This window comes from Chlorocebus sabaeus, chromosome 2, assembly GCF_047675955.1.
Source record: "Chlorocebus sabaeus isolate Y175 chromosome 2, mChlSab1.0.hap1, whole genome shotgun sequence".
Classification (NCBI taxonomy): Eukaryota; Metazoa; Chordata; class Mammalia; order Primates; family Cercopithecidae; genus Chlorocebus; species Chlorocebus sabaeus.
Window position 1 is genome coordinate 79,460,202 of NC_132905.1, and position 12,337 is coordinate 79,472,538.

Here is a 12,337-nt window from a genome sequence, read left to right on the forward strand (position 1 = left end):
TGTTTGTGAGACATGGGGCCAGAAATTAAACTTCTTCAACTTCTTAAGTCCCAGTGACTATCATGGAAGAGGTGGGTGCCTGAGATTCTAAGGACGGATTTTGAGAGATAATGTAAGTTTATTTTCACTATAAATTAGCCATTAATGTGAAAGGCACACTGATGCAATAAAGATTCTAATTGTTATATTAAATTATTGTGTGTCACAGAGGTAACAGATTTCCTTGTCAATTGTGTCTTTGACTATGACTTTGACTGTGTCTGTCCTAAAACATTATGTCATTCACAGACAATTGTTGTCTTGTTTTGGTCCACTTTAGAAGGTGGTTTTATAATTAGATATAAAACTTTAACAAGTGTTATTGAATACAGTGTTCTGATAACTTTGGAGCTTGTTCATTAGAATAGAGAAAAATAACTTTCATGACTCTCATGGAGAACTGGAATGTTCATGAATATTATGCAGAACAGGTGTTAACTGCATGAAATTAACTAATACAAGACTCAAGTAATCTTTTGACTTTTTTGCTTAAAACATTGCTGATCCTTTGTTTTGTTTATCAGAGTCAAGAAAACTTTACATTTGAGCTATTTACAGCTTGGAGCATTTCAGTAAAGTATACTCCTGTGCACAAAATTTGGAGCGTATTTGTTTCTCTCTACCTGATTTCTCCAGAATTTGGAAACTATTTCTGAATATTCTTAACTTATGGCAATGTAGTTACTTGCAAAAATGCCATAAGAATGTTTCCTTTTTCACCAGGACTCTATTGGAGGAAAAAACTTATGTAAAAAACAATTATTCTTGCACTTTATACAAATAATCTGGCCAAGTATAATAAAACAAATCAATTCTACCATGATTTGTCTTTAGTAAAACTGGGAAACTGGAGACAGAAAAATTATTTTTCAAAAACTATAGTACACCTGCTGTTAGCTTCTAGTCTTGCCTAATGTTTTTCAGCTTTTATTATTTTCTACAGATTAGACTGGATTCTAATTTTTCCCGACTACAAGTCTCTAAAATAATGTGTTTTTTTTTCTTCTTTATTTTCTTTCCCCCCAATGTTTGCTAATTTGTGATTACTGAAAACTAAGCCATGCTTTCTTAAAGCCCTGTGAACTGAAGCTAGACAACTCACACTTCAGAAGAAAATAACTGCAACCTATTTACATACATTAGCCTCTTTTATACCTCCCTACAGATGTATGGACTTAAGAGTAATATGACCTATATGAGTTTTCCAGAAAGGGATTTTGGTTGTTGTCTTCTCCCTTCCACCCCTTATTTTCTCTTCATAGGATATCAGACTTCACAACCTGTTAAAAATGAGATTTCCTAATCACATGGGTCAGCAGTGATCTGAAGTTACAGTATCACAGGCTGCAAAATTCATGTTGTGTGGTTGTAAAAGGTGCAACTATTGTCAGACACAAATCCAAAACATTATCCCTTGTGACAAAAGTTTTAGCATCAGGGTGAAGCAGAGCCAGCTATGACAAGCAGGTAAGGTCAGCTATTTGGAGATAAATAGGAGAAAGGTGAAAAGGTACATTTATAAAGACGTTTGACAGCAAGTATTAGCACTATTCACAGAAGTATCAAAAATAATGGGAAAATATATATCAGCAGGCTATAAACCCTAAGAGACCAGATAAAGCTTTTCTTCTTGTTTGTAACCCTAGACTGAACTTACCTGGTAGGAGTGATCCTTGAAATAAATATATTTTATATTTATATAGCTTATGTATTTATTTGTCATAAAAATATACTAATAACATTTAAATAGAAACATTATTATACAAAATTATGCATTATTAGTTCTCACAATTATTTGGATCATGATACATTTATTACAATACATGAATAACTACATACTTTAAAACTATAACAAAAATGTCTTGTTTAAATTATTTGAATTAAGGATTCTATTAAAATGTTCCTTTAATACAGGGATCAGTGCATTTTTTTTCAATAAGGGCCAGAGAGCAAATATTTTAGGCTTCACAGGCTAGTCTTCATCAGAACTATTCAACTTTGCCATAATAGCATGAAAGCAGTCACATATAATAGAGAAATTAATGTGCGTAACTGTGTTCTAATAGAGTTTATTTAAAAATAAATACACACACACCCACTCAAAATTACAGTAGGTGAGATTTTGTCTCCAGGTAATTCACAGACACCTACTTTAGTAGATATGGTATCTATCAAATCTTGCTTTCTCTTGATTTACTATATATCTTCAATATACACAGCTCTGCACATTAATTTATCTATTATATGTGATTGCTTTCATGCTATTATATCAAAATTGAATAGTTCCCATGAAGACTAGCTTGTAAAGTCTAAAATATTTGCTATCTGGCCCTTACTGAAAAAAAAAAAATGTATTGACCCCTGTATTGAAGGAACATATTAATAGAATCCCTAATTCTATATACCTTTTAACATACAGATATGTTAAACATAACAATCTATTATAGAAAGTAAAATTCAAAGCTGATTCAGATGGATTGACCTGATGGAAGGTTTTGATCTAATAATCTGACTGAAATAAAGTTTGTAATTCTGTTTTAAATCGGAGGTTTTTGTAGTGCTAACGTTGGAAACATTCAGATCACATAATACCTTTGCAAAACCTCCTCTAGTCTGACTGCTTCATACTCATCCTCTGAACATGTATTCAGATGAGTTAATCCATCCCCCTCCTTGTGGTTATGCTGTTCCCTCTTCCCATTGAACCAATGAATCAGACATTACTCCTACTTACATTGGATCCGGTGCCTTTCCAAATATTGGGTGTTATTTTAGAAAGAAGAGATCAGAAGTTGGGTTAAAACAGTGAAGTAAAAAAACAGTATTGTGGAGATAAAAGTAGAGTAGAAGACAAAAAGAAACAATTTCCTCATGGTAGTTGTCAGGACAAGAATATGAGGCATATTGTGTTTCAGGTAAACACTTTAAAACAAATGGTTTCAAGAGCCTTTTAGCTTGTAGAAAGAAGCATCTATGGCTTCTAGTCCAGATTTATGTCTGTATCTTAGAACTAGATTTGGAAAGATGGAGGTCTCTACCTCTTCAGACAGATTTCTTAGTGTGTGAGAGTATCTGTTCTCTATGGGTACTCTATGGTGGTCCTGAAAGTTTTAGAGACCTTAAAAACATGGGAGAGAGATATGTCTTACATGTATTTGAAAGAACTGGGGAGTTTTTAATTTGGTGTGGTAACAGGGACAAGGGGTGTTTTAAGCTACCCCTCAGGCATTCTCTTTCTGAAGAATAATGGGCTCATTGGAAATCTGATTGGTAAGCGTTGGTTTCATGATAGAATACTATAATTAGTGGAGGAATAATTATATTTGTTGAGTTGCTTACTGTTATTGTAAGTAATGGTTAACTCCCAAAAGATACTTGTTTCTTAGAGATTGATGGCTTAATAGTAGAATGAGACTCTCCTCATTTTCTAAAAAAATAATGGAACAACAGCTATACTTGCCCTAAATATCTTCAAAGAAATACTTGATTAATCTGCTATCTGGTTTATTTCTCCTTTATAAATCTGTCATGTAGTTATTTGTCTAACTTCTTCCAGATCCCAGTTGTAGCATTGGGTCAATAGATTAAATAGCTCCATTATGATTGTTATATAATGCTCTTGGAACAATTGGTGGATTGAAATATCCGCCTGTCTTTGTCTAGATCACTGCCAATTACCTGACATTTACATGTTAAGGCTTTATAGCCATTTAGCAAGATACTGTAACTCTGTGTTCCCATGAACAGAAACACCCAACGTTATTTCTTCCTAAAAACTGATCTCCTGAGGGTTTCCCTTATTAATTAATGATGGTGATATTTTCAACTCCCTTTACTCTCATTTTCAAGATAAAATGAAGTAACAATCCCAGTCCTTTGTGCATAACTTAGCAAACTTTCTGCAGAGCTTTAGATGAGAGATAAGATTTTAAAAGATATTAGAAATAATTATAGTATCAGATTTTGTTTGTTTGAGTACTTGTAACTTTGAACTTCCATATTGTTATATACTGCTGCTGTACTGGTGACTGAAGTATGTAATTTTCAACTTGTGACCAAAGTGACGTGAAATACAGTGTTTCAAACTCATGAAACGGAAGCATTGTTGCACTGGTTGATTGTTGTGGTAAAAAAAAATCTAGAAACTTACATTGATATAAAGACCCAAGGCCACAATTGTCATTGAAATAATAAATGTAAAATAAATACACGTAAAGGCTGAATGAGGCAACATAAAAAACCCTAGTAAAACTGAAAAGAATAATAGAACTGACATCCTACATATATATGCCTGCCTCTACATACATATGTAGTAAAAATATAAAGTAAATATTATATAAGTATCAATTATGAAACCTCTCTAATATGTATATTTGATAAATATAAAATTCAAGAAAATACATGTTAATGATGCCTATTTGGCCTTGCATAAACTGACCCTTTTTAGTCTTTTCAATATTGTCACATACAACTCTGTTGAAAGTTAAGTTCCAACAACACTGAACTTATTTTTTGCCACAGTATTGCCAAAAGACAACCTAGAAAACAACTTGGTTAAAAAAAAAAAAAGCTAGACTTACTAACTTGCTTAATTGAAGAGATGGCATTAAAGGAATTGTGAATGCATCAGTAAGAGAGTTAGAAGGGTCTTGCTATAGAATTTTAGCTTGTATTAAGTGATTTTGGAGAGGATTCAAAGAAGCAACAATTTGTTCTGGATTACATGCTGCTAGAAAAGGGGCAATTCAACAACTGGATATCGAAATAATTCTTATCTATAAGGTGAGAGGAATGAAGCAGGGCTAGAGTTGCCGTTGGTAAAAAGGCAGTTGCCACTTATGCTAGCTGGAGAGAAGGATTTTGGCTTATTTTTATACAGACGTAACTTCTTATATTGTTCCTTTGTGAAGATATGATTCCAGAGTAGTATTGCTGTTGCTTTTTATTACCCTAGTGAGTGTGGAGTGTTAACTTGACTTTTTACTCTGTTGTTAACTTTACATGCAAATGTTTGTCTTGTATAGGGGACCTACAGGTTAGATCTTAGCAGCCAAACTCTATGGCCGTGTTTCACCTTTGTCTTCTTGTTCTCATTTTCTGATTTCTAGTAGGTTCTCAGCAATTATTTGATAAATGATTGTATATAATTCTTCTCTAGCATAATATAATATATAGTCCTAAATAATTTTTGGAGTACTATCAATATTCAAATCTTCAATTCAAAATTTTTCCCAGGTAAACTATCATAAACTCTTTTGTATGCAGTTTATATTCTGCAACATTAGTGAATTTGTTTATAAGCGCTAACAGTTTTTTATTGAGTTTTTATGTTTGTCAATGTCTAAGAGATCCTTTCATGTGCAAACAGGGACACTTTAACTTCTTCCTTTTCAATTTGGATCTTTTATTTCTATCTCTTGCCTAATTTCTCAGGCTACAACTTTTAGTAATATGTTGAATAGTAGTGGCAAGAGTAGGCATCCTTCTCTCATTCCTTGTCTTAAATAAAAATCTTTCAACTTCTCACTTTTTTATATATTTCTGTGGGTTTGTTGTATATGGCCTTTACTGTGTTAAGGTACATTTCTTCTATACCTAAGTTATTAAGAGTTTTAATAATGAGAGAATGTTGAATTTTGCCAGGTGCATTTTCTGAATCTAGAGATGATAATATCAGTTTTGTCCTCCATCTTGTTAATGTGGCTTATCATATTTATAGATTTGCATATGGGGAAACATCCCCGAGATAAACCCCATTTTATCATTGTGAATGCTTCTTTTAACATGCTATTGAATTCAGTTTCCTGGTATTTTTCAGTTACATTAAAACTTTACAATTCTGCAAAGTTAGCAGAAGGAAAGAAATAATAAAGATCAGAGAAGAAGAGAATAAATAGAGACTAAAAAAGGTAAAGTCAACAAAAAGAAGAGCTGGCTTTTGAAAAAAATAAACAAAATTAACCAACCTGTATCCATAGTAAATAAAAAAGAAATGACTCTTTTTGATGATAAACACAATCAGAAATGAAAGAGGAGATATTCTGACAAATACCACAGAATACAAAGGATCATCACAGAATACCATGAAAAATTACATGCCTGGAAATTGGATAATGTTGAAGACATTGATAAATTCTTACACACATTGTAACATATCAAGGTTGAATTATGAAGAAACAGAAAATTTAAACAAACCAACAACTCATAAGGAGGTTCAATCAGTAATAAAAAATATCCCATTTAAGTAAAGCACAAAACCTGACATTTTCACGGGTAAATTATATCAAACATTTAAAGAACCATCCATCTCAAACTCTTCCAAAAAGTTGAAGAAGAAAGAGTACTTACAAACTGGTTTTATGAGGCCAGCATTACCTTGATATCATAGCAAGAGAAGGACACTACAAGAAAAGAAAATTACAGGCCAACATCCCTGATGAACACAGACAAAAAATTTCTCAACAAAATTCTAGCAAGCAAAATTCAACAGTACGTTAAAGAGATCATTCACCATTATCAGGGGAACCCACCCCCAATAATTCAACAGTATTTCACCTGGGTTCTTTTCTATTTCCCTAAGTGTTGGCTGGTCTGAGAAATAAAGGGAAAGAGTACGAAAGAGAGACATTTTAAAGCTGGGTGTCCAAGGGAGACATCACATGTCAGCAGATTCCGGGATGCCCCCCAAGCTGCAAAACCAGCAAGCTTTTATTAGTGATTTTCAAAGGGGAGGGAGTGTATGAATAGAGTGTGGGTCACAGAGATCACATGCTTCACAAGGTAATAAAATAGCTCAAGGCAAATGGAGCAGGGCGAGATCACAGGACTGGGGCAAAATTAAAAATGCTAATGAAGTTTCATGTCCCACTGGGCATGCATTGTCATTGATAACATCTTATTAGGAGAAAGGGTTTGAGAGCAGACAACCGGTCTGACCAAAATTTATTAGGCGAGAATTTCTTCATCCTAATAGGCCTGGGAGTGCTATGGCAGACCAGGGCTTATTTCATCCTTTATCTGCAACCCTAAAAGACAGACATTCCCAGAGCAGCCATTTCAGAGACCTCCCCCTAGGAATGTATTCTCTTTCTCAGGGCTGTTCTTTCCTGAGAGAAAGAATTCAGGGATATTTCTCCTGTTTGCTTTTGAAAGAAGAGAAATATGGCTCTGTTCCTCCTGGTTCTCAGGCAGCCAGACCTAATGGTTATCTCCCTTGTTCCCTGAACATCATTGTTATCCTGTTCTTTTTTCAGGGTGCCCAGATTTCATATTGTCTAAACAATTTGTGCAGTTAACGCAATCATCTCAGGGTCCTGAGGCAACATGACATTCATCTTCAGCTTACGAAGATGACAGGATTAACAGATTAAAGTAAAGACAGACATAAGAAATCACAAGAGTATTGATTGGGGAAGTGATAAATGTCCATGAAATCTTCACAATTTATGTTCAGAGATTGCAGTAAAGACAGGCATAAGAAATTATAAAAGTATTAATTTGGGGAACTAATAAATGTCCATGAAATCTTCATAATGTATGTTCTTCTTCCAGGGCTTCAGTCAGTCCCTCCATTCGGGGTCCCTGACTTCCCATGACAACCATGCATGTAATTTGAATTTAAAAATGCCCAAAATGAGAGAAGAGAGAAAGAGACCCCCCCCACCCATATTGTTCTATATTGTTTTATACTCAGTACCTGTTTTAAGAAGAAACACGGAAGCGAAACCAAAGGCAGGCAGCCTGGCGCCAGGCCCCAGACCCAAAATCAGACCCAAAACCAGGCCTGGGCCTGCCTGACCTTAGCCTGATAGTTAAAATTCAACCCATGACCTAGCAACCGATGTTATCCATAGATCCCAGACATTGTATGGAAGGACATTGTGAAACTTTGCGTTCTGTTCTGTTTCACTCTGATTACCGGTACATGTAGCCCCTGTCACATACTCCCCTAGATTGCTCAATCAGTCACGACCTTCTCATGCAAAACCTTTAGCGTTATGAGCCCTTAAAAGGGACAGAAAATGTGCAATCAACAAACTCGGATTTTAAGACGCTAGTCTGCCGATGCTTCCAGCTGATTAAAGCTACTTCCTTCACTATCTTGGTGTCTGTGGGGTTTTGTCCATGACTCGTCCTGCTAGAAAATCGCTAGTGTTACAAGAGAGCTAAAAGAAAACTGTATTTTATCACTCAATAAGAAATATTAGGATAAAATAGGAAATTTTATTTTTATAGTGAATAGTTTTTCTGAGATATAGATTGGCATTTTCATTTATGACAGAGTAGAGATGATAAATCCATACAATAAAGTATTTTCAGTCAAAATTTTAAAATCATGGAGAAATACAAGACAATTTTTTAAATATTTTTATTATATTTTTGATTAAACAGAATTGTCATTTTTATAACAATGCAAAGAATTTCATGTCCCAGGTCATGCTTTTTTTTTAAGCATCTTGAGATGAAGAGAGATCCTAGGTTATCCAGGTGACTACAATCTAATTACATGAAGGCCGAAACACAGAATCATTCCTTGCTGTGATTAATGAAAGATGTGGAGATGAAAGACATATTAGAGAGGTGCACCACCACAAGGACTCCACCTGCCATTGCTAGCTGTGAAAATGAAGGAAATAATAAATTAACATGGAAGGGGACCCTGATTCTGAGGCAGCATTGTTATTAACTATACAGTCCTTTTGTCAAGTTATCTAGGTGCGTGATCTTTAGCAAATTACATAAGCTCTCCAAATCTCGTTGTCCATATCTATGCAATTTGCTCCCGCCTTCTACATGGTATTGTTGGAAGTGGCTTCTAGATGTTAAAAATTGTTGTTATTGTCATTTTGATATAATTATGTTCTTGCTATAAATCTCTGCAAGTTTCTGTGTAAACAGCAGACATTAATGATCTGACTTCTCACTCACTGAGGTAGTAGTTTTTGACCTAAGAATCGATAGATGAATAGAAACTAATTTAAGCAGAGATAGTACTGCTATCTAGAGTGTGTGTGAAATGCTAATGGACCTGAATGATCGAAGGGCCCCTGGGACTGGAATCCAAAAGGTTAAGGAGAAAATCGTAAAAGATGCACCTAGAAGGAAAGGGTCCGGCTGATCAACTGATGGTTGGAGGTTGTATTAAGGAAATATGGTGATGGGCCCAGGTTTGAAAAAGGGTGACACAAAAATCAAGTTTTTAACAAAAAAACTCTGTCACCAGTGGAGACAGTAGATTAGAAGTGAGTCAGACTTGATGGAAGAAGATTATTTTGGAGAAAGTTCCAGGAGTACAGCTTAGAGGTGACATTAGCACAGATTAAATGGAAGTATAAAAAAGTGGACATTTTCAAACAAGCTTTAGGAATACAATTGAAAAGATGTTATGCATTACAAGAGGCATGAGGTGAAGAATTTTAAGAATGACTTCGGTTTCTGGAATGCTGTATGAATTAGTGATGGTATCCTTGACTACTAGGAATATCACCAAATGTAAACAATTTGAATAAGAGAAGGAAGACAGATTATATTTCAGAAATGTTGCTTGTAAGGTACTGTTGGGACTTCTAACTATAGTAGAAATATCAAAGTAGCAATTGGACACAAGGACTGGGTCAAAATGTACAAGAAATTACCTAGAGCAAGCATATAGAATTTAAGAGTAAAGAAAAGTAAGAGAAAGGGGTTGTCCAACATTTACTAGCCAAACAGAGGAGGTTACTAGATAAAACAGAACAAATAATAACAGAAAGCCTAGCAGGGATAAATAAAGTTTAAAATATACTATCACTTATCAATATCATTGTTTACCTACTAAAGAAACTGAGAATGAATGGGGAAATTGACTCACAACTAATAGACTTAGGGAATCTTAAAAACTAGGTTTCTTAAGTCTTGTTTCACTTTCATTTTATATATCATTGTTGGTACAACAATGGAATCAAATACTCTTTGATTTTGATTTATATTATAATACATCAATTCTCCATCTCACTACCATAAAAATCACCCTATTATCTGTTTTCATGCCATTGATGACAAAATGTAGATGGTTTTAAAGATTAACTGCGCTAGAGATATCTTGAACACATAGTATTATTTGGCACCATTTTAAACTACATTAACTAACAAATATCCCCTCATTCTTTGCAAAAACATGCCTTAGTTACCTGGCTTTATGATTATAGACAGTACTGAATTCAAAAGTAAAAATTCATATATAAGTTATGAAAGTGTAGAGAGAAAAATGAATAAATCTCAAACACAATAAGATAAAACATTTAGTGAAATTAATACATCCCATGGAAAAATATGCACATACAATTAGACCTACAAAAAACATAATATAATGATTTGAACTGAAATGAAAATAACAGTAAAAAAAAAAAAAAAGGAAGATTTGAAGTTGCTATGGATCAAGACTCCTTTAGTAATTTTTAATTATTTCTCATTATTATTCTGATAAAAGATGAATTAAAGGAGAAATTACAGCTATGTAGAATTAAATAAGAAATGAGATAGGAAAAGATCACAAAACACCAAAGTATTAAATGAATAATTATTTCATATATTTACCAAAGAGTAATGACAAATAAATTACTTCCTCTTTTATTGGCTTTCAAATGATCTGTTTGTTAAATGAGAGACCCACTTTGCCTTCAGCCAATTTAACGATATTAAAAATTGAGACAGGGAGTACTGACTCATGCCTGTAATTCCAACAGTTTGGGAAGCCAAGGCGGGTGGATCACCTGAGGTCAGGAGTTTGAGACCAGCCTGACCAACATTGTGAAGCCCATTTCTACTAAAAATGCTAAAACTAGCCAGGCATGGTGGCAGGCGCCTGTAATACCAGCAACTCAGGAGGTTAAGGCTGGAGAATTGCTTAAACCTGAGAGGTAGAGGTTGCAGTGAGCCAAGATGGTGCCATTGCACTCCAGTCTGGGCAAAGAGAGCAAAACGCCTTCTAAAAAATAAAAATAAATAAATAAATTTTAAAAATCAGGCTAGGCACTGTGGCTCACGCCTGTAATCCTAGCACTTTGGGAGGCCGAGGCAGGCAGATTGCCTACCTCAGGAGTTTGAGACCAGCCTGGGCACAATGGCAAAACCTTCTCTGTACTAAAAATCCTAAAATTTACCTGGGCATGTTGGTACATGCCTGTAATCCCAGCTACTGGGGAGGCTGAGGCATGAGAATCGCTTCAATCCTTGAGGTGGAAGTTGCAGTGAGCTGAGATTGTGCCACTTCACTCCAGCCTGGGCGACGGAGGGAGATTCTCTCAAAAAAAAAAAAAAAAAAAAAAAAAAAGAACGAGGAAAGAGAGAGAGAAAGAAAGAAAGAAAGAAAGAAAGAAAGAAAGAAAGAAAGAAAGAAAGAAAGAAAGAAAGAAAGAGAAAGAAAGAAGGAAGGAAGGAAGGAAGGAAGGAAGGAAGGAAGGAAGGAAGGAAGGAAGGAAGGAAGGAAGGAAGGAAGGAAAGGAAGGAAGGAAGGAAGGAAGGAAGGAAAGAAAGAAAGAGAGAGAGAGAGAAAGAAGAAAAAGGAAAGAAGAAAGGGAGGGAAGGAGGGAGGGGAGGGAGGGAGGAAAGGAGGTAGGGAGAGAGCGAAAAAATTGAATCAGTATGATGTTTTTCAATTCTATCACTTTCTCTATATATATGCACCTGTTAAATATGTTAAAATTAAAATCCAGTTGCAGACTTGGCAAAGGAATATTTGAACCCCAGTTACTAAGAATTTCAAGGTAAATAAAGTGATTTGAAAAACTGATTTGTGATCTATGGTAGACAGACTAATGGTACCCCCCAGGATGTTCAAGTCTTAATTGCCAGAATCTATAATTATGTTATCTTACATGGCAAAAAAGGGAGTTTACATATATAAATAAAGTTAGGAATCTTGAGATGAAGAGAGATCCTCGCTTATCTAGGTGGGCACAATCTAATCACACGAATGCTGAAAAACAGGATCATTCCTTGCTGTGGTTAATGAGAGATATGGAGATGAAAGAAGTGTTAGAGAGGTGCACCATCACAAGGACGCCACGTGCCATTGCTAGCTGTGAAACTGAAGGAAAGTAGCCATGAACCAAGGAATGTGGCAATCTCTAGATGTTAGAAACGGTTTTGTTTGTAGTCATCAAAAAATTCAGCATGTTAGTTCTATAACGTCAAGAACTAAATTCTTCAAATGGGCAAGGAAAAGTCTACAAAAAGGAAAGCAAGCGGCTGACACCTTGGTGTTAGCTCCTGAGACACATTTTGGTATTCTGATCTTCAGAAGTCAATGATAAATTTG